Source organism: Mirounga angustirostris, unplaced genomic scaffold (genome assembly GCF_029215605.1).
Source record: "Mirounga angustirostris isolate CCGP_5_RB_7025 unplaced genomic scaffold, mMirAng1.0.hap1 SCAF_12, whole genome shotgun sequence".
NCBI classification, from domain to species: Eukaryota; Metazoa; Chordata; class Mammalia; order Carnivora; family Phocidae; genus Mirounga; species Mirounga angustirostris.
The window spans coordinates 13,643,519-13,665,025 of record NW_026991720.1 but is presented as its reverse complement, the minus strand read 5'-3'; the positions used below and the strand labels follow the sequence as shown (position 1 = coordinate 13,665,025).

The window sequence follows — 21,507 nt, the reverse complement described above, 5'->3', positions numbered from 1 at the left end:
ACTTCTTAGTAAAGCTATCATGAGACCTAACCTTTCCAAGGACTTTAAGAGCATATTATAAGCATTACTACAGGAGAGCTGCTGAACCCTTGGATGAACCCTTAAATAAGACATGGTATCAGAAGGTGAACATTCTGAATCCTTCCTTCCCAATAAAAACCTCACTGAAAAAACTCTAGCTTTATATTGGAATGGACTAATGAGAGGTTACTGTGGGTAAATGAACAAATAAAAGGCATGCATGCCTTCTTCAGTTCTTATTTTAGATCTACAATATACATACAAGAAAGCAGATACCACATCTCTCCCACACACACACACTGGCAGGAACACGTTTGAATGAAAAATATTTCTAAGAGTTTTGCATAGTCTGGACACCAGAAGGAAGAGCTGACAGGAGGGAAGGGATGGACGAGTCCTTTTCCCATCTCTCTGTCTATTTATGGGAGCCATTTCCCTTCAGGAAATGCTGAGCCCCTTCTCCCAGGACCCTGTTGGGAATGACGCCTGCACTGGCTGACCCAGCCTTCCACATCCTTCTCCTGGCCTCAGCAATTCTCCCCTCGTGACCCAGTCAGTACTGGGAACCCAGCCTGTAAACGACAGTGCTTTTAGAGGCCCCAGTCTAGTGAGGAAATTCAAAGAGAAAAGGGAGGGTGGGAGAGACACACCATGAAGCCAGAAAGCCCCTGGCGTGGAGAAGCTCCTAAATCTGAACACGGTATCAAAGGGGATGAAAGGGGATGGATCAGGAGGAAGTTGGGGCTAGAAACGATGACACTGTGGCCCAGGAGTTTTGTGGCTCCCCTAGCTTTGGTCACCTGGCTGGGTGGTGGCAGAGGCAGGAGCAGGACCCAGGGCTCCTGTCGCCCCATCTAGGGCTCAATCACCAGCTCCATACTCTTTTCCCTTCCCCAGATGACTCACGTTTCAATGGAAAGCTGTCCCAGGGGAACTTGGGTCTATTGTGTCCTTGATGAAGGTGGTTCCCTTCTCTTCTTGGTCTTCTCTTTTTGGTCATCTGGGGTTTGGGTTGGGTTTTGTTTTATTTTTTTAAAGATTTTATTTATTTATTTCTTAGAGAGAGAGACAGCCAGAGAGGGAACACAAGCAGGGGGAGTGGAAGAGGGAGAAGCAGGCTTCCCGCAGAGCTGGGAGCCCGATGCGGGGCTCGATCCCAGGACCCTGGGATCATGACCTGAGCCAAAGGCAGATGCTTAACGACTGAGCCACCCAGGCGCCCCTGTTTTTGTTTTAGAGGTGAGAAATGTCCTTTGTTATTAGGACATTGAGGGATTTTTACAAAGCAACAAAAGCAAAAATGTTTGCCCCACAGATGCCAGGTAATATTAGTCACTGGCTCCCAGGGAATGCTTTTTCTGCTTTTACAAAAAAATTAATGAATATATATAGCGTTCAGAGCTTCCCTGCCCTATACCAGGGAGAAAAAGAGACTTAGTGTTAGCAGGTCAAAGAAAATGAACTGGAGAATGAGGGTAAGACAGAAAAGTAGAGACTGAGAATCAGAAAGACAAAGACTGAAAACCAAAGAAACAGGGAAAGAATGGCAGTAAAACACTGAGAGGAGAGACCCAACAAAAAACCGCCAAGACACAGACCAACAGGGAGGCTATGGGAGGTCACATCCAGATGCCTCTCCATCGGATGCAGCATCCTGGCGATCAACTTTTTTGCAGCTGAAATGTATATAAAGGAAATACCTTGCCCAAGTGTATATCATGGGCAAGAGAATAGCTAGAATGCCCTATTGGCAAATACTTGGAATTAGAATTTTCCCAGCCCCACATTTCTATTCATATTCTTTCCCTCAGTTGTCATCCTCCCTTTTCCTTGCTATTATATTCCCACCTACCCCTCAAAATCTAGTTTAAATCCTAAGTTTTCCATAAAACCTACTCTGACCCCCCCAAACTAAAGTTCTTCCCCACTCTTCTGAATTTCTAGAGCAATTACTAACTTATCTACACTTGACAATCTAACTAAATGTGCGTAACCTTGTCTTATCTCTTCTATGGCAGGCTTCAACTGTTACTGAAATACGTTTTACTCGGGGTATCTGAGTGGCTCAGTGAGTGGAGAGTCTGACTCTTTTTTTTTTTATTTTAAGATTTTATTTACTTTTGACAGAGAGAGAGTGTACAAGCAGGGGAAGCAGCAGGCAGGAGAGGTAGAAGCAGGCTCCCCACTGAGCAGGGAGCCCGATGCGGGGCTCGATGCGGGGCTCCATGCGGGGCTCGATGCGGGGCTCGATGCGGGGCTCGATCCCAGGACCCTGGGATCATGACCTGAGCCGAAGGCAGTCGCTTAACAACTGAGCCACCCAGGTGCCCCTGAGCCTCCGACTCTTGATTTGGGCTCAGGTCGTGATCTCCGGGTCGTTGAGATCCAGCCCCACCCACCTTGGGCTTGCACTCTCCCTCTCTTTCAAAATAAATAAAATCTTTAAAAAAATATATGTTTTACTCAAGGTTCCACATGTCTATGTTTGCCACTTCAAACTGCAATAATGAATGAATGGCTAACATTTATTGAGTATTTACTATTCTCTAGGCAAGCTTCTACATGGATTCTTGCACTGAATCCTCACACCAACCCTACGACTGCCTCCCCTTTACAGATGTGGAAACTGAGGTCTGGAGTGAATAACTTCCTAAGGCCACATGGATGCTGAATGGGTCCAGTTTGTCAGATTCAAGAGTCCAGTGCCTAGCACCCGAATAAATGCCTTGGGGGTAGGGTCCAGGCCTTCCCCTCCTGGGTACAGAGTAGCATCTCAGTACATTGTTAGGATTGGATTTTATTCCAGGTGCCCAGCACCCATCCCCTTTCATACCTCCCCTCCATCCCTTCCCTGCCCACCACAAACACCCTGGCCCCACCCCCCATCCCATCGGATCTGTCCTGGGCCCTGAGCACGTGGAGAGCCCCAGGGCCTGTGCCTCCCAGGGCTGGATGCTCACACTGCACCACTAAGTAGCCACTTGAAGGGATGCACCTGAAGGCCACGATTTGTTTGCTTCCTGACACCCATCTCTGGTTCCAGCTGTGCTGCCCAAACTCCTCACTTTCCTGCCTCCTCTCTCCCTCTCTAATTCCTGCCCTCCTCTTCCTTTCCTCCCCCTCAAACCCCTTCCCACCCTCTTTTGCTGGCTTCTGTTCTCTTTCTTTCCATGAGCAGAGACTTTCCAGCTTGGCTCCCGGCCAGCACATTTGGACAAAAGGCAGCAATCTTAGAGGAAGACGTCATCTCCCATCCCCTTTCCCGGGGCCAGCACCGTGGCTCCCGAGACCAGAGAGGGAGAAGGGGGCCCAGGCTGCTCTGCCGTGGCTCCCCGTTCTGGGAAAGGCCTTGAGCGATGGGGTTAAAAGCAAAGAGTTTGCAAACAGACCCAGGTTCAAACTCCAGTTCTGCCACTTGAGCCGGGGGGAACTTGCACAAGTTACTTTTCAAAGACTTCGCTCTCTCCTCTATAAAACGGTGGTCATTGTAGCACCTCCTTTGAAAGAATGCAGGAAGGATTAAATGAGAAATGCACCTGTAAAGCATTCGGCACAGCACATGTCCTATAAAAAGTGTTCCACACCCGTCGTCTGTAATAAAGCAAGCTTAACTCTGCCAAATAATAAAATAGGAGTAATAATACGGGAGCTTGTATTAATACTACTACCACCGCCTCAACTCCTCTGCAGGGCTGCTGATCCGGCCTCAGCTGTTTGCAAGTGTGGCAAAGCTGTAAACCACTCTCCAACATGGAATTGCTATTACCGTGTACGACTTGGCTTTGAAATTGGAAGGGGAGCTGACCCCCTTTCCTTTTCAGTAGGAACCAGGACGTGCTAATGCTCAGCTTCAGTGCTGGATGTGGAAGTAGGAGGAGCCCACCCCCCCCCCCCCCCCCCCCCCCCGATCAGCACAGCAGGGCTCATCCTGACTCCCCGCCCTCCTCCTCCCCTCCCCCTCTGTTTTCAGGCTCCCTGAACTCTGAGGCCCTGTTTCTGTTTGTTTACTATCTGTGCTGGTGTGTGGTACTTGGAAGTTGTGCAATGCTTGGGAACGCGTTCACTTTTATTTAGCTAGGTTTTGAGATATGGGAAATGGTCTTTCCCCTAGGATTTTATTTAGCTCATCTGGGCCAGCATGGATGGATTTGAATTTAATCAATAAGATTAATCAAAAGAGCTGAGTACAGTAGTCCGCATGAGATGCTGTTGGGAAATACACACATATATGGGATGGTCCCTGCCTCTTAGAGCTACGGATGACAGCTATGAATCAATCAATGGAATGGCAATTAAAGATTGCAATTATTCAAGACAAAAAGACAGAAGCAGTCCAGGGAATGCCTGACACACATTCCACAGAAGTCACAACAGGAGATTGGCTCAAGGACTAAATCTAAACTACAGTGGTGAAGGTTATAGAACAAATATAAACTGAAGGGATGCAGAGGTGGGCAATGAAGGTCAGAGGAGTCACAGACAGCCTCAAAGAAGAGGTTGGATCTGATGGCCCTTGTGACTGGATTGGGTCCCAACAACTGGGGAAGGAGAACGCACTCCAGGCGAGGCAAGAGCAAGAAGTTGCACCCCTGCCCGGACGCATGGACTGGGGGCTGGAAGCCCTTGGACGTGCGATGGGAGCCAGGAGACGATGAAGTGGCTTGGTGGCTTACATTTGGGCATGTCCTGAAAGCAAGGAGGAGGAGTTAAGAGGGGCTACCCTGGGAAAATGAAGAGGATACATAACGAAGATATGTACTCTTTTGGACATAATAGGGTTGAAATGGCACCTTCAAGAGGAACCTTGTGGAGTAGGCAGTCAGAGGTAAAGATCTAAGGGTCTGGGGAAGGAAGCCCCCTGGAGGGGTAAATCTGGGAGGGAGCCCAGGAACCCCTGCACACAAGAATGAGCTCCCCAAGGGACAAGTGCAGACAAAGAGAGTGAGGACACCAGCTCTGGTTGCTCTTCCATGGCCCTCATTACTCAGCTTGCCTCAGTTTCTTTTTGTTTCTTTATGTGGGCCTTCCAACTAGACGCTGCAGTCTGATGGTAGAACACTGGCCTTGGGCCTCTTTTTACTCCTCTACAGTGCCTAACCCACACTTGTTCTACTACGAGTGAGGCGTACATGCTTGCCAAATAAGAAAAAGAAAATGAATCAGTGGAGATCTCCTTTTCTAAAGATGATGAGGATAAGCCAAAGAGTGTGGCATCTCAGGTGAGGAGGCAATATTCAGAGTACTTACCAAAGGGGTGGCTGGACCACCAGCCACTCAGAATGACCTCACTGTTAACCCTGTAATGGCTGGATCTGGGGAGGTTGGGGTTCCGGGGAATGTGGGACACTGGGAGCTCAGCAGTTCAGAAGCAGTCAGCATTTTGACAAGCGGACCGATGTATGAGTGCACAGTGGTTCTACATTGACCCTGACCTGGGTCAGGGTGGGGGTGGGGTCACGTACATTAGGGAGCTAAAGAACAGAGAACTGGCCCCCGGGGGCATCATTAGTAATTGAGGATAAGGTGTCAGCAGCTGGTTAGGGAAGGAAGCCAGATTTCAGGGCCTTGGGGAGGAGCTGGTGGACCAGCCTCAGGGGCTCTTACAGCCACTCCATCTCCCCATCCTGAAAGCATCCTGCTTCTCTTTTCCTCCAGGCAGCAGGCAGCCTGAACCTGGAGCTGTGTGGGTATCAGAAGCTGCCTCTTTGACCCTTTCCCCAGCTCTCTCCTCTCTGCCCCAGGCCAGGGATCTTGGCTGTCCTGCGTTCAGGGGAGAGGAGAGCCCTTCTTGGCTCCATCTAGGCAGTGCTGGGACCTCCAAGTCTCATGGTTTTGGGAGGCATCAAGGAGCTCACTCTCCTCTGACATTTTTTTCACCCCATTAGATGCATGGGTTCAGCTGGAGGGTAAACAGAGAGCACTGGTCCCTTTTTGATGTCCTGGGAGTTTGTGCATATTTGTTGACTGTCACCAGCACAGACGATGACATGGACCAGATGGAAAGGATGACAGTGGCCACAAGATGCCAGGGAGTCTTACTTGGGGTTGGATGACCACACACTTCATTCCAAATCTGAACCCCTCTCACCTGCAACTCAGAGTATTAAGTAGAGAACCCCTCTGAGCCCCCAGAGAGCTGGAGACATTTTCTGGCAGAGAAGCCCAGAGCACCCGCAAGCTGCTTTGAGAAGCTCCTCTGTGTCTTCCCAGTCACCACCCCTGACAAAGTCTGTGGCTGAGAAACTGGCCCACTCCAGCTGCAGGGGATGCAAGTTCTGAATCTCAGGCTGCCCCATCGCCCCTGCCCGGTGATCAAATCAGTCCTCTATGGCTTCTCCCCCAGCTAACTTCTCCCCTGACCATGCAAAGGGCAGTTTTAATCCTGATTTGCTGCATGATCCCGTACAAATGCCTTTGCCGCTCATCTGGGGTGGTTGAGCCTGTAATTCCCAGAGACCTGAAAAGCACATAAAATTATAGAAGTGTCCTGCTTCAATGGTTCTCATTTGCTGAAAAAAGGCAGTCAGTTATTATTTTTCTCAGGGTGAGCTGGGGGTTGGCAGGGACAGTAGTATCCATCTCCTCTGACTCTTTTTTTTTAAATTTTATTTATCTATTTGAGAGAGAGTGAGAGCGAGAGAGATCACAGAAGGAGAGGAAGAGGGAGAAGCAGACTCGCCACTGAGCAGAGAGCCCGATGTGGGGCTCGAGCCCAGGACCCTGAGATCATGACTGAGCAGAAGGCAGACGCTTAACCGACTGAGCCACCCAGGCGCCCCTCCTCTGACTCTTTTAGCGGGAAGAAGAAGTTTACATGTAGCACCTGACCCCTCCTCCTTCCCTGGCTTTGGGCTCTACTCTAGCGGGGGCTAAACAAGGCTGGGGGGGAGGGGGCGGGCAGAAGGATGGTACAGACTCATGTCTGCTTATGTCAATGCACTGGGACCAGCAGGGAGAAGGGAGGGACACGGCCAACTCTCACCCTTTCCCGGGGCCTTGACAAGATGCAGTTTCCAAGGACAGTCCCAGGGTAAGCCTGTTGTAGACCAATTAACAACTTATCTTAAGGGCTCCCTTTCTACTTTCCAAGTGTCCCAGTTGTATATGTGGTTGCCCTATCCATGACCCATGGTGGATTTGCAGAGAACTTGGTGCTAAGTCAAATGCAACCCTATGACAGCTTCCTTTCGGAGAAGTGAGGAAGTATGAGGGAGAAAAGGAAGGCACTGTGCATTACTGCACTGGGTTGACTCTTGTGTGTAACCCACCCCACCCATCCCACGTTTCCGCCTACACAATATGTGGAATGGTGGTTACGTGGGATCAAGGTTATAGGAACATGAAACCAGTTGCCAGAGACAAAATTAAGTCAGTTCATTGGATAACAACCTATAAAACATAAAAAACCCTCTTAGAAATTATAATTTTAATATGTTGCCTATTTTAATTTAATAAAACTCAAAATAGTAGATTCCCTTTATGAATGTACCACACTGTGAATTTTCATTTTCGGATTAACTTAAATAGAAACTCATAGTAAATTCAGTGGGGGAACTAGGGTGGGAACACTTGGGTTAAGGGAGAGGGAGAGAATATATTTTACAATTTTTTTTTTAAGACTGAGCATCGGAATCTCATTTTTGAAATGTCCATCACTGGGCCCAAAGATATTCAATATGCATTTTGCTTTGAAATCTATTTTAATTTAGCAATTACACCTCTAGGAATTTATCTTACAGAAATATTGGAACAAGTGCCAGAGAGTGGCTAAACTCAGGAAAACCCAGGGCTCATAAACAGGTAATGTGTTAAACAAATGAAGGCGATCCACACAGAAGGAACTCTAGGTGGCTGGGGCGGTGGGGGGGGGGGGGGGGCGGGGAAGGATGGGACTATGTATGTCCCCCATGGAATTATTCTCACAAACCACTGTTCAATTGTGACAGCATGCATCCATTTCTGCAAGCAAACATATTACATGCAAAGGGAAGAAAAATCTAGGAGGGCTTGGGATATATACCAAACAGTGATTGCCTCCAAGGAGGGAGATGGTATGGGGTAAACTTTCATTTTTTCGTTTTATTCTTTTTACGTATTGCTTAAATGTTTTCCAACAAGCAGAACTTTCACAGTGTACACAGAAAGATATATGTATATATACAACGATGTATATAAAAGCAATCTTACAATTTTAAAGTACACTTTTTAAGAAAACAAAACCACCAAAGGAAATGCATTTGATACTGTGTTTGAACTGGTCTGACAAGTCCTGCTGATAAGACACTCAGCCCTGGGTACCATGGAAGGATGGTCACGGTCACAATTTCCTGTCCTGACCCCACTCTCCAGCTCGATCCTGCTCTCATTTCCTTCTGAAGGGGAGCATGAAACCTCTTGTTCCCCATTACTAAGGGAAGTTAACCTCTTCCCTGAGCTTGCCATGAAGGTGACTCATCCCTTCCTTCCCTAAGACCAGGGGGAAAAAGATAACAGTTTTTGGCAGTTCAGCCTGTTAGAAGGGGAGTTTGGGGCTCACCTCTCTTCCAGTCGACTGTAGGCCAAGGATGGATGTGTCAAAGGGAAGCCAAAGACAAAGCCCTTCTGGGCTGCAGATGGCAAAGGGCTTAACTTCTAGGCAAGCTGAGAGTCGACAGGATACATTTTTGCTCAGCTCAGACAATGATCTTAACAAGAGCGTAAAAGATGGTCTGACTCTGGCTTCCCAACATATTCGTCTTTGGACATCAATTCTAGAAAACTGAGTAATCGCTTGCCTCAGTTCCAGGCACTGACTTGCCTCCTATAACTAAAGGGGCAGATGTGCTTGTCAGTCCTTCTGTTTGGTAGCCAGTGTGTGTGGGTTAAAGAGAGTATGGGGTGGGACGCCTGGGGGGCTCAGTTGGTTAAGCATCGGCCTTCAGCTCAGGTCACTTTCCCAGGGTCCTGGAATCGAGCCCCGCATCAGGCTCTCTGCTCAGCGGGAAGCCTGTTTCTCCCTCTGACCCTCCCCCTGCTTGTGTTCTCTCTCTCTCTCTGACAAATAAATAAAATCTTAAATAAAAATAAATGAAGAGAGCCTGGGGTACCCATGGAGGCCATCTGGCTCTGTGGAGGAAGAAGGGTCCATGCCTGGACACAGGAGACTGGGCATGACATAACCTTGGTCACTCATGAGTACATGTGACAAATTCCACAGGTCCTCAGGAAGCAAAAAAGAAGGGGCTGGGGTTCCAGAGAGAGTAAAGGAAGCTGAGTCAACTTTGCCCACAGCCAAAGAAATGAATGCCTGCAAGGTGTATTTGAGTGTTGTTGGGAAAGTCACTGAGCCTCAAAATTTTCCCCTATTATCCTGTCAGAGATGCAAAATTCAACCCTTATAGATTCTTCCTTTTGATTGAGACCTTATGGATGTTCAATTGCAAACTAATTCTCCCAGCTTTTTTTTTTTAAAGATTTTATTTATTCACTTGAGACACAGAGATACAGAGAGAGAGAGAGAGCATGAGCAGGGAGAGTGGCAGAGGGAGAGGGAGAAGCACAGTCTCTGCACTGAACAGGGAGCCCAACGTGGGACTCTATCCCAGGACCCTGGAATCATGACCTGAGCCGAAGGCAGACGCTTAACCATCTGAGCCACCCAGTCACCCCCTCCCAGCTTTTTTCCAATCCAGAAGACATGGGTCAGAAAACAAATATACTTGAGTATCAGGAGGCAAGTAGAAAGAACCCAGAACTCAGAGGCTCGGCACTCAAGAAAAGTAGACTTCAGTGGGTTCCAGGCAAAAAGAGAGAGGTGCCAAAGCTTTTCAGTTCAGGCTAAGGTGCAGCACTGCATACAATTGCATCAGACAGCTCTAACTACAGGCGCCTTGTGATTATGCTTTTGAATTCCTTTTTTTTTTTTTTAAAGATTTTTATTTATTTATTCATGAGAGACAAAGAGAGAGAGGCAGAGGGAGAAGCAGGCTCCCAAGGAGCAGAGAGCCCGATGCGGGACTCGATCCCAGGACCCTGGGATCATGACATGAGCCGAAGGCAGACGCTCAACCATCTGAGCCACCCAGGCGCCCTTGAATTCCTATTTTTAAAAAAATACTTCACATACACACGAAGCTTCCCATGAATGTGTCTGCCGCTACCCTTCTTATCTGTATCTGTTCAAGCTGACTTTAAATCCTGACGTTGAAGGCTAATCGGCCATTATTTCATAATGAGTAACAGGCTTCTAATTTTAAATTTTATGGGGTCCTTGCTTTTGGAATCTGAGATTTCTGTCCCCTGCTGGGAGGAACCCTTTATGTGACTGTTAAATCAGCCACTCTCACCTCTGGCTGTACCTTAAAATCACCTGTGACCTTTCAAAAATCCTGATGCCCAGAGCCCATTCTCAGAGATTTTTATTTAATCCATCTAGGATCGGGTGCAGGCATCCATTTTTTAAAAAAATGCTCGCCCAGGACATTTAAGTGTTCTAATGTGCACCCTGAGTTAAAAATGTTAAGAAACGTGGTGGGGCTTGGGGAGTAGAATCTCGTACCTACTCAGTGCTAATTTAAGACATCTAAAATGAGCAAGAAATGGGTTCAACAGAAGCCATGCATTGACGTGGATTCTGCAGGTTCTGTCCCTTCTGCAGAAAGGAAAGGGAAGGGCCCGGCCAGGAGACTGGTGACTGAGTCTGCAGAACATCCCCGCTTGGCTCTCTCGGCTCACTCTCCCTGCTCTTCAGCGACATTCCTTGAGTTGCAGCAAACAAGATTCCCACCCTCCCTGGCTACACTCGCACTCTGGAGTGAATCTCTGGTCTCCTGAGTCCCACCCTTTCCCTACTGCCGAGAAGCAGGCTTACCATCAGGTCTGAGGGTAGAAAGACTTGGACCACGGTGGGGGAAGTGCTCTGCCCATCGGAGCGGAATCCTCAAATGCTGCTCTCACTCCCCATTTTCCTTTGGTCAGGATTTCCGGATGCACGCTGCCCTAGTGGACCCTTCACCAGACCAGAGTCTCAGCCCAGCGGGCTGTGGACCATTCTGTGACTTGCTTCCTTTCTGTCATGGTGGGCACCCGGCGTGCTTTGCTCTCTACATCCATCAGAGCTCTGCTCTCTACATCCATCAGAGCTCGTGTCACTTCTTCCTCCACTTGAGAAAATGGGCTCCTCCACACAGAATTCCCCTGGCTCCAGCTGCCTGCCCCGCCACTGCCCACAAGCCTGAGCGACACTCAGCAGCCCACAGAAATGCAAGCGAGTTCCCAAGTCATAACAGGAAGATGGTATAGGAAGATAGTCACGCGGAATTTTATCTTCCCATCTTTTGTAACACCAACAATGAAGATTTTTTTTCTATGTCACTCTTTAGTCTTTACACAAAGTTCCTCATGACAAATTCCCTGTTGAGTTAATTCCAGGAAAAATTTTGTTCTGAAAATTAATTTGTAAGCTTTCTGTTGTCCAAAATCCCAAACTGTGCAATTCAGTGTATTTTTGTTTGTCTCGAAGCTGCCAGAAAATTTAGAGCCGAATTCACTGTCCAAGTGTTGTAATCTGCTAAACTCAGGCCACTCAAAATATCCATTCCTTTTGCTTTGCTTTGTTTTCTCCTGAGCTTTTGGGCACTTAGTTTTGGTCTAAGTTACCTTACCTGCACCGGAGCCTGTCACCAGGTCCCACCTCTTTATCTCTTGGATCCTTCCATCCTTCTTCAGCATTGCCAATCTTCTCTGTGTCAGTAACTCTGGCCTGGGCACTGCGTGGCCTTGGTCACATCCTTCAGGCCCCCACCCAACCACCAGAGCAGACTTTCTAGGACACCACGCTGAACTCATCACTCCAGCTTCAGTGAGATCCTCCTTCCCTCTGGGGGCACACTGTGAACTCTCCCCACACTTACCATCCCCTCCTTCCCTTTTGGTGACTTTGAGCTTTCTGTTCCCTCAGGCTGGAACAAACTTCCCTGCTTTGTTTTCCCAGTGAAGAGGTTCTCAGCGCTCAGTCCCAGCATTACCTCGTCTGTGGGCCTCCCCTGAGCTGGGTGGCCCTGCTCTGGGCTCCTCTAGCATGCAGCGCTCATAGCCAGGCCACCCTAGGACTGGTTTGAAATTTTTTTTTTAAGATTTTATTTTTAAGTAATCTCTGTACTGAATGTGGGGCTTGAACTCAACAACCCCGAGATCAAGAATCCCATGCTCTACCGACTGAGCCAGCCAGGCGCCCCTAGTTTTAATTTTTTGACTACCCAACTAGGATGGTTGTTTCTGGAAGTAAGAGAGATATCTTATTCCTTTCTGTGTTTGTTCCTAATGGCTAGCACAGAGCTGTTAAGTGAATGATTACACAACCCAGGGAGGCTTACCTAAGGCCATCTTCCTCCGCCAGACATTTTACTACCCTTCCTCAAAAACAGTCACTGTTTGCCTTTGACTTCTCACAGAATTCTGCTCCACCAAAGCAGCCCACCCCGAAGACTTTCTACTCCACTCCTTTGGTGTGTTCAATACTCGATGATGCAAGCAAAAAGGATTTTGTTCTTTTAAGTTGTAACCAAGGGTGCAAGAGTTTAATAACAAAATTACGGTAGAGAGCCCATTAAAAGCCTACTACCCCGGGGCCATTATTACCTGAGTCCTTGGGAACGTTAGAGAAGTCCCATCCCTGAAGCACGTCTCCACACCGGCTAGAATTCCGCTAGCTCCTTCCCCAGCACCAGCTGGTTAAAGCACAGTCGCCGCACTTCCCTTTCCCCAGCCATGCCCCGCTTCCCCACCGGGTCCCCTCCGCCAAAGGACTCCGCCGCTGAGGTCTGGCTCTCCTCAGGGGTTTGAATCCAGCTCTCTGTGATCCCTCCTAAACATTGTTGTATCTCGTGTTGTTAAGAGACTCCCCCTGGGTTCCATCTGCTCCCAACTCCATCCTTAGGGGCAAAGTGGGAGAAATAAGATCATTTGCTCAACTTTACCCTCCTGCTTTCCCAAGACTGCAAATGCTGACCACAGTGTGTGTGTGTGTGTGTGTGTGTGTGTGTGTGTGTGTGTGTGGAGGGGTGTCTGGCTGCTCAGCCCCACTCGATGCCTTCTCTACACACACACACACACACACACACACTCTCTCTCTCTCTCTCTCTCACGCCCCCTGGGACCCAGCCGGGGCTCTGCCCAGTTTCTGCAGGTTTCCGAGGCGCGGGACAACGGCTTCCCCCCTCGGCCCTGAAAGTCTTCCCGAGCCCCCCGAGGCCGTCTGGCCAGTACTTTGCTCAAGTCCCACAGGTCGGCCTGAAGCGCCTCGGTCCCCACGTCCGCACGCGGGAGACCCGGTCTTCGGTCTGCAAGCAGCCACTGGCCCGCTCCGGACCGGGGCAGCTCCCACCGCCTCCTCCCTTCCCCACCGCCGGCGCGTCCCCCCCGCGGCGCCCCCCCCGCCCCCCGGCCCGCGCGCCCCCTCCTCGGTTCCCCCTGCCCCCCCCCGGCCCGGCCCTACCTCCCGGCGGGCCGCGGCTCCGCGGGCTCCGGGGCGCAGCGCGGGGACGCCCGGGCGGGCGGGGGCGGCGGGCGGGGGCGGCGGGGGCCCGGGGCGCCATGGCCCGCGGCCCTCCGCCCTGGTGTCGGCCGGGCCTCTGCCGGCGCCCGGCGAGCCGCGCGCCCTCCGCTCGCGTGCCCGCCGCCCGGCCGCGGCTGTGCGCGAGTGGAGGGCGGGCTCGGCCGGCTGCCGCGTCCTCTCCGCCGGGCCGCGCGCCCCGCCGCCGCCGCCCCCCGCCCGCCGCCGCCGCCGCCGCCGCTCCAGTGAGCTCATCCGCAGCTGGCGGGCGCCCGGCCCGTTGCCACGGCAACGCCTCTCCCAGGGCCGCGCGGACTCGAGCGGCTCCGGTAAACAGGACCTTCTGCCGGACTCTTCCCCTCGCCTTTGGGGGTGGGGGGGGGGGCTGTTTCTGGAGGCTTAACCCTTTCTTTGCTGGAGACCCAGCGCCGGGCGTTCTGCATCTCCGCCGGGCAGCTGTCGGCGCGCCGCGCTCGGCGGCGGCTCGGACCCTCAGACGCGGGCACGGAAGGGGCGGCGACAGTCCCTGCACCCCCACCTCCGTTCGCTCCGGTCGCCTAGCGCGTTCATGGGGCACCTACTAGGGCTCAGGCGCGGCGCCGGGGGCCGCGACACCCCAGACAACGAGGCAGCCGCCACCCCTGCCCCTTGCAGCTTGCGTTCCGGCTGCGGCTCCGACAACCAGGGTCCAGGCAATGAAAGCCCGGGGGCCGCGAGCGCGGGGCGCATGGGTTCCCGAGCCGCGCCGGGAGGGGAGTCAGGAAAAGATTCCCAGAGGGGCAATGGCTTTATAGGGCCCGCTGCCCCCACTCACGTAGGACAAACAGTCAAGGAACACAGATCGCAGGAGTTAGGACTGCCACATAAGAAGCACACGCGCAAGTGTTGTGGGCTTTTTATGCTGAGGACAATGGGGGGCCACGCAATGTGTTTGAGCCGAGGAGTTCCCTGATGAAAGGGAGATGGAGCTGACAGTGGTGATTTATGGGTCTGGGGGGAAGCCTCCAGGCTCATCTCTATACCAGAGGAAAGTCACTCTTGTCTTTAGCGCAGGGGCCCCTAGAAGGAAGGGTCTAAAGCTCAGGCAAGGGGGAGAGGGGAGATAGAGGCTTAGCCTATAAATCCACGAAAGGGGTGTGCAGGAGAGAGAAGGAAAGAAAGGATTGCGGAACAGGGGGAACATCAGATACTGTCTTGGCTGTCCCTGTAAACTGGGGGCCCAAGATTTGAGGGACTGATTTAGATAGCAAAGGCACAGGAAAAAACTGTCTCCTTCTTAGCTGAGGGTTTTGCTCATTCTGTGAGATCTTCGAAGCTTTTCTAGAGCTTGTTATAGCTTCCTAAACTCCATCATGCCATACCCATTTCAACTAAGCTCAGTAAACTTTCAGAATAAAAATTTGCAAGGTACTAGCACTTTTAAAAAAAAGTATAGGCACTTATTTATTAATTTTTAAAGATTTTATTTATGGGGGCACCTGGGTGGCTCAGTCGGTTGAGCATCTGCCTTTTTGGCTTAGGTCATGATCTCATGGTCCTGGGATCAGCGGGGAGTCTGCTTATCCCTCTCCCTCTACTCCTCACCCCCACTCATGCTCTCTCTCTGCTCTCTCTTTGTCAAATAAATAAAGATCTTTAAAGATTTTATTTATTTATTTTAGAGGGAGATAGAGAGTGGGCAAGTGGGGGGAGGGGCAGAGGGAGAGAGAGAGAGAGAGTCTGGAGCAGACTCTGCGCTGAGTTTGGAGCCGGTTGCCGAGCTTGATCCCACGACCCTGAGATCAGTACCTGAACCCAAATCAAGAGACAGACAGACGTTCAACCCACCGAGCCACCCAGGTGCCCCCAAATTATAAGCATTTAAATTATTGTTTTGTTTGTTGAAGCATCATTTAATACATTTTCACTTTCTAAAAAAAAGATCAAAAACTTGGCTTCTTTAGGGTTAATTAGTCCCGGGGTTCTGGGGTGTCATGAGGCAAACTGGCAAAGTAGAGCAAATGGCAAGTGGGGAACAACTGGGAGCCCAGCTGGCTACCTCCCCCGAGCCAGGGCACGCAGCAGGCCGGCCACCTTCGATGTTGTGGCTTCCAGATTGCCAGGCACATGTCAGGTGGACAAACCAGAGAGGAGGCTGGGGAGCTCCTCAGTAGTGGCTGCCACTCCATCTGCGCCGTCATCTTTGAGTTCTAGACACTAACTTGTTTTAGAAAAATTCCCTGCCTCAGCTCATGGGGCCAGACTCTGATGAGTGAGGCTGGGGCCTGTGCTTTGCAAGTTTCCTTCCCTGCCTGCCTGTCACAGCCCCCAACCCCATGGCTGCTCCTGTCCCTGAGCCATTCAATGGCTCTGTTGCCATGGCAGGGTCCCTCCTTTCCTGTATGGCCCTGTCTCTGCTGGCTCCCTGGAGCTCTGGTCTGTCCCAAACCCTGGTTCTCCAGCTCCAGAGGCTGGGGTAGCCGTCCAAGGTGGGGGCGGTACACTGGAGCCTGGAAGACCCTCTCCGTGGTCCCACTCCTCCCAGGTCATGACACTGCTCCAACCGTGCCCCCAGCCCTCCTGGTCGGTCCTCAGCTTCTCTCCATGTGGGAAAATGAGGCCTAGGGTAGGAGATACTGCCTGGCCTCAAGTCAGGAAAGGTGCAGAAGGGAGGAGGGAGGCAGAGTTGATTTTTCTTAGTTTTTTTTTTTAATATATATTTTATCTATCTATCTATCTATCTATCTATCTATCTATCTATCTATTTATCAGCGAGAGCATAAGCAGGGGAAACGGCAGGGAGAGGGAGAAGCAGGCTCCCTGCTAAGCAGGGAGCCTGATGCGGGACTCAATCCCAGGACCCTGGGATCATGACCTGAGCCGAAGGCAGATGTTTAATCGACTGAGCCACCCAGGTGCCCCGACTTGATCTTGAATCTGCTTTTTCCACCTAGAACAACCATGGAGAACTGCGGAACCTCTCCTACCCCTCCCTCCCCTTCCTTCAGCATCCTGTTGAGGAGTGCGGGCTCTGGGGCAGGTGGCTTTGCCTCTAAGTCTCAGGGTCTCCAACTGTAAGGTGGAATTAGGAACAGTTATAACCGACTTTATCCCGTTGTGGTGATTAAAGCAGGTCAGCAAGCAAAGGGGGTAGTCCTGGGCCTGGGAGATTGGGGGCACTCTCAGTTACCTCCTGTTTGTTATGTTCCTAATCTCTCTCTCTCGTTGCAAGAGAACAGAGGTGTTCAGAATTCAGCAGATGGGAGCAGGCCGTTTTCCTCCTCTCGTATCAGGCACAGAGCCTGCTTCATCTCACCTATAAACCAGGTGAAGGAGAACCGAGGGCCGATGAAGGAGGCTAGCCTGATTAAGATGGGGAGAGAGCCTGAAAAGGAGCCTTTGACCAACTCCTCTCCCCCAAATTGTTTCATTTCCATTCAAATTCCCTTTGGATGCTAAACATTTACCGAGAGTCTTTCATTCCAGCAACTTCACATATGTCATGTCGCATAATCCTCCCCACACTTGTGAGCAATTAACTATCAGCCCTAATATTTTATGGGTGGGAAAACGAAGTTCCAAGAGGTTATGTGCTTTAATTGAGGTCGCACTAGCCTAGGCCCATCTGGCTCAAGCCATGTTCTTTTTTACACCAGCTTTGCCTGAGAGCCGGGGTTCTGCCCAGTGCCAGCCACTCTGGACGGGGGTTTCTGGATCAGCGTTCAACCCACGTTGTGGTTATGCTTTCCCCTCTGGAAGGCAGAGGTGGTGCAGTTCCTCCAGGAATTTCTGACACCCCTCCTTAGAGACTGGGTGACCCCTGCTTGGGTCACTGGGACCCTTTCCTTCTCAGCCCTCACGTCACAGCAAGCCCTCTTCTGGGTCACGGCCACCTGCCTGCCAGCTCATAGTGGAAAGGTATACACTCAGCAGAGAACAGACAAGAGGTTTGGGTGTTGTTCCTATTCTTTTATGCAGAGAGCTGGTGTGGGGAGAGCAGTCATTCACTTATGCGCAGGCCTGTGACAACTGGATGCGGCCGAGCAAGGAAGGAACTTATTTTAGGGGCAGGGAAAAATCCACAGCCTCACCTTGAAATGCTCTTGGGAAAGCTCTTCCACGTCACTCCAGTGGCTGATGTGAGCTCACCAGCAGCAGGGCTCCCCTGCTCTTGTCCTCCTTAGGCAGCCCTTTCCCTCCTTCCCTTTTCATTCCATTGCAATCCCATCTTTGGCCCATTTTCTCCTGCCTAGAGACAGCTGGATACGAGTTCCTTCCCATCCACCACAACCCTCATCTGCCTCCCTCTGAGGAAACAAAACCAAGCCAACCATCCCACCCAAATCTCAAACCCAGGTTTGGTTTGTTCTTGGTCCCAATCAAATGTCATCCAGGAGGTGTGGAAAGGGAGGGGGTGGGTGTGAGGGGCCGCGGAGGCCACCCAGGGGAAGGGGTGAGCAGGGCCCAGACTGAGGGCCCCAGGCTCCTTCATCCTCTCCTGCTGTGAAGGGCGGGTCTTTGGCTGAGATCTGTTTGTACCCTCTCTTCCTCTCTCTGGGTGCTCTGGGGCCTTCTACCTCCCACACTGGGGCTGAAGATGGGCAGCTGTGGGGGCCCATTGGGGGCGCTGTGGAGTAAGCGACATTTGTCAGGGTACCACTGGAAATCTCAAAGAATCACTGAATTGGCAAGTAACACAATAACAGAATTTTGCCTAAGAACCATCTGTTGCGCTTCTATGCCCCTGGCTTTGGAGGGTCATTTTTTTCCCCAACAAAGAATTAAGGCATTCATAGCTTTACAAGGATTGGTGTGTTTATGACCGAAAGCAGAGAACAAAGTCATGGACATTCTGCAGCGTTCACCATTAGGCCCTCTCAAATGTCAGGCTGCCATGCCAAATACCCTCTACTTATATTCTTTTCTGTTCCTTTTGGGAGACCCAGTTGAACATGAAGGAAGGGAACAGAGTGTGGTGATTTAGATTCTCTTTTTTTTGAGTCACAGATTTCTGCGTCTGAGCAGCTGTAGATCTTCCTGTTCGCTGTGATTGCAGAACACGCTAGGACAGTCGGACCAGCTCTAGACTGGCCTGAGGACGTAAGACTCTCACAGCTTGCTTCTCAGAGCTTTCCTGACCTACTTCCCAGCCAGCTAGACAGCCTCCTCAAACCTGAGGGAGGTGTGGGAGAAGGAGAATCCCTCCAAACATTTTCATCACACAACATTATGAGCTGCGAGCTGCACGCATAGACTCAAAACCCGCCAGCTCATCCCCCCCTTGCTAATGTCCCCCCAGCCCTGATCTCAGCCTTCAGGCCTCCAAATAACTGGACTGCCTCTTAGAGGCCACACCTTGAAGGAACATGCTTCTGGGGGGCCCTAATATCTGATCCACTTCCTGTATCTCTCAGATCAACTTAGAGCAGAATAAAAAATACTGTCTTAAAGGCGAGCCAGGTGACATCTGACCAGCCTAGATAGCAGTGTGGCCTGGGCTTGGCTACTCCCTTTCGTGGGTCTCAGGTGTCTGGGGAGATCAGGGCAGTTGGCTCTCAGGCCGTCCCCAGCTCCCTGCCTTCTCAAATAGGCAAAAAATAGCAGCTGCCAGTTCTCACCCTTTCTGCTTTTTCCTGTATGGCTGGTTGTGTGCCAGCTAAAGCTAAGGCTTTGCGGAGATCACCTAGGAGGCAGGTTCTAGTGTCAGCCTCTTTTATCAGTGAAGAAACAGCCCAAAAGAGGTAGGTGCCTTGCCCAAGGCCACTGCGAATGAGGGCCAGAGCCCGGAAGGGCCCAGCAGTCTAACCCAGGACAAACCCTGCTGCTCAGCCACTAGGACCACGGGCGGGAGCCACTGTGTTCACGTGGCCGACTTGCGAGCAGAGACGTAGAAGGCCGGGGAGCAGCAGAGCAGAGCGGGAAGGGACCTCTCGGTTGGGCACAGCCAAGCCCCTCATCGAGGAGGGAGGGGACCTGCCCCCACCACTGGGCATTTGCACAAGGACAGCACCTGCCCCTGGGGCGTGCTGGAGCAACCCTAGCAAGCCAGAAGGTGGGACCCGGGGGAGGACAAATTCCCATGACAACCCCACTAAGGAGAAAGAAAGGAGGAAGCGGGAAGGCGGCCAGGGAGCCCACGCGAGGGAGGGCTGTGAGAATCGCTGCCACACGTGCGGAGGGAGGTGGGCGAGCCTGTGGCAGCCTCCTCCCTCAGTGTCCTCCTTCTCCAGCGCTGTTTCGGGTAGTCCTACTCTACGGGTTTGAGGAGCAGCTGTAGGTGGGTGGCCCAGGGCCAGAATTTTCATGCCAGGGTCCCATTCTCTTGGGAGCTGATTGCAGGCCAGGTGTACCAAGTGGGACCTGGGGGGAGTCAGTCCTGGAACTTTTATTTGTCTAACAATCCCCTAGGTTTGGGGTGGGAGTGGAGGGGGAAGCTGGGTCTCATCTTCCCCACAGGGATCCTCAGGCATCGGGGGCTGCAGCAGGCCTGCTCAGGGGCTTCCCTTCCCTGATACCCTGTTCTGAAGAAAACGAGTGTGTGTGTGTGTGTGTGTGTGTGTGTGTGTGTTGAGGGGGGAACTGCTGAAAGGGTCTCAACAGAGAACTGTCCCCCACAGGAGCTAAGCCCTGTGGTTTTCCTCTAGGGGCAACTTTGTTCCCCAGGAGACATCTGGCAACGTTGGAAGATGTATTTTAAAGTCATAGTCTGGAAAAGGTGGTGTGTGGGGGGGCGGTTTCTGGCATCACGTGGGTAGAGGCCAGAGATGCTGCTAAACATCCCACAAAGCACAGTTCAGCTTCCCCTCCCTCTCGCCGCCCCCCTCCCCCCACCACACACAACAAAGAATTATCCTGCCCCAAATGGGAAACGTGCTGAGGTCGACAACAATTGTTTGCTGAGCCCATTGCCCATCTCTACCCTCTTCCCCGGGAGTCTTGAACAAGTACTTGCCCTGCATCCCATCTGCTGTGTAACCATGTTACAAGGGAAATGCTAAAATCACAGTCATTTGGGTCCTGTGAAAAGATAAGCACAGCCAGGTGGGCCTTTGCCATTCTCTTTCCACGCCCACCCGATTCTTTTCGGTGGGGTCCGGGAACGCGGAGGAAGCTTCGGTGCACTTCACGAGCGAATGGTGCCACTTAGTGGTACCAGGGTCAACAGCAACAGCAGGAACATCTCCAAGAACTGGAAACTGTTAATAGTTAGCTGGCTTAGCTGTGAAGAAAATTTCTATGGGAAAAAAACGGGGTCCACCCAAATGAGGACAAACAGAGGCTATTTATTCAGAGATTTCTATAGCAGGGAAGTCAGCCACCGTCACTTGCATGTGGCAGAGACTCAAATACCCACGAAGACTCAAATGCTAGGTTTATAGAGGAAAAAAAAAGGCTTCAGGTGTGCCCTAATTGTCGGTTGTTGGCACAAGGCAGCTGGAGGCCTGAGCATCCTCTGTGATCGATTTGGAGAAGATATTTGGCTTTCTCTGGTTGGTCCTGGGATGGAAGTGGGGGACGAAAATTAGAGAAGTTGGCAGTCATTGACCAAGTCCTGATTGTCCGGGGCCGGTGGCTGCAGAGGCTGAGGGTCTGAGTTCTACTGTCATATACTGGCCAGTGTCCGTTTGTGTATTTAGTCTCTTAAGTCATTAACCATCCCACATACATTTGTGCTGTTACTAATCCTGAACCAGATTACATAAAATGACCCATGTGAGAAGCAGCTTGACTGCAAATCAACATCTGCAATTTTTTTTTTTAAGAATTTATTTATTTATTTGACAGAGAGAGACACAGCGAGAGAGGGAACACGAGCAGGGGGAGTGGGAGAGGGAGAAGCAGGCTTCCCGTGGAGCAGGGAGCCCGATGTGGGGCTCCATCCCAGGACCCCGGGACCATGACCCGAGCTGAAGGCAGACGCTTAACCGACTGAGCCACCCAGGAGCCCCGCATCTGTGATTTTTAAAGGCTGCCCT

The 21,507-nt window shown here is 51.2% G+C and overlaps 1 protein-coding gene across 6 annotated transcripts in view; it reads right to left on the bottom strand.

The window, feature by feature from the left end:
• The window catches only part of DENND2A (DENN domain containing 2A), a 97,266-nt gene extending 83,572 nt beyond the window's left edge, over positions 1-13,694 (bottom strand). For 2 of the 6 annotated variants that reach the window (XR_010406340.1, XR_010406341.1), the window contains exon 1: positions 13,496-13,693. The gene's annotated coding sequence lies outside the window, so the exon portion shown is untranslated. Of the gene's footprint in view, positions 1-10,870; positions 12,771-13,495 lie in introns of those variants that run through there. The other 4 variants (XM_045864180.3, XM_045864177.3, XM_054505173.2 and 1 more) reach the window with 4 other exon arrangements.
• Between the last annotated feature and the right edge of the window lie 7,813 nt (positions 13,695-21,507).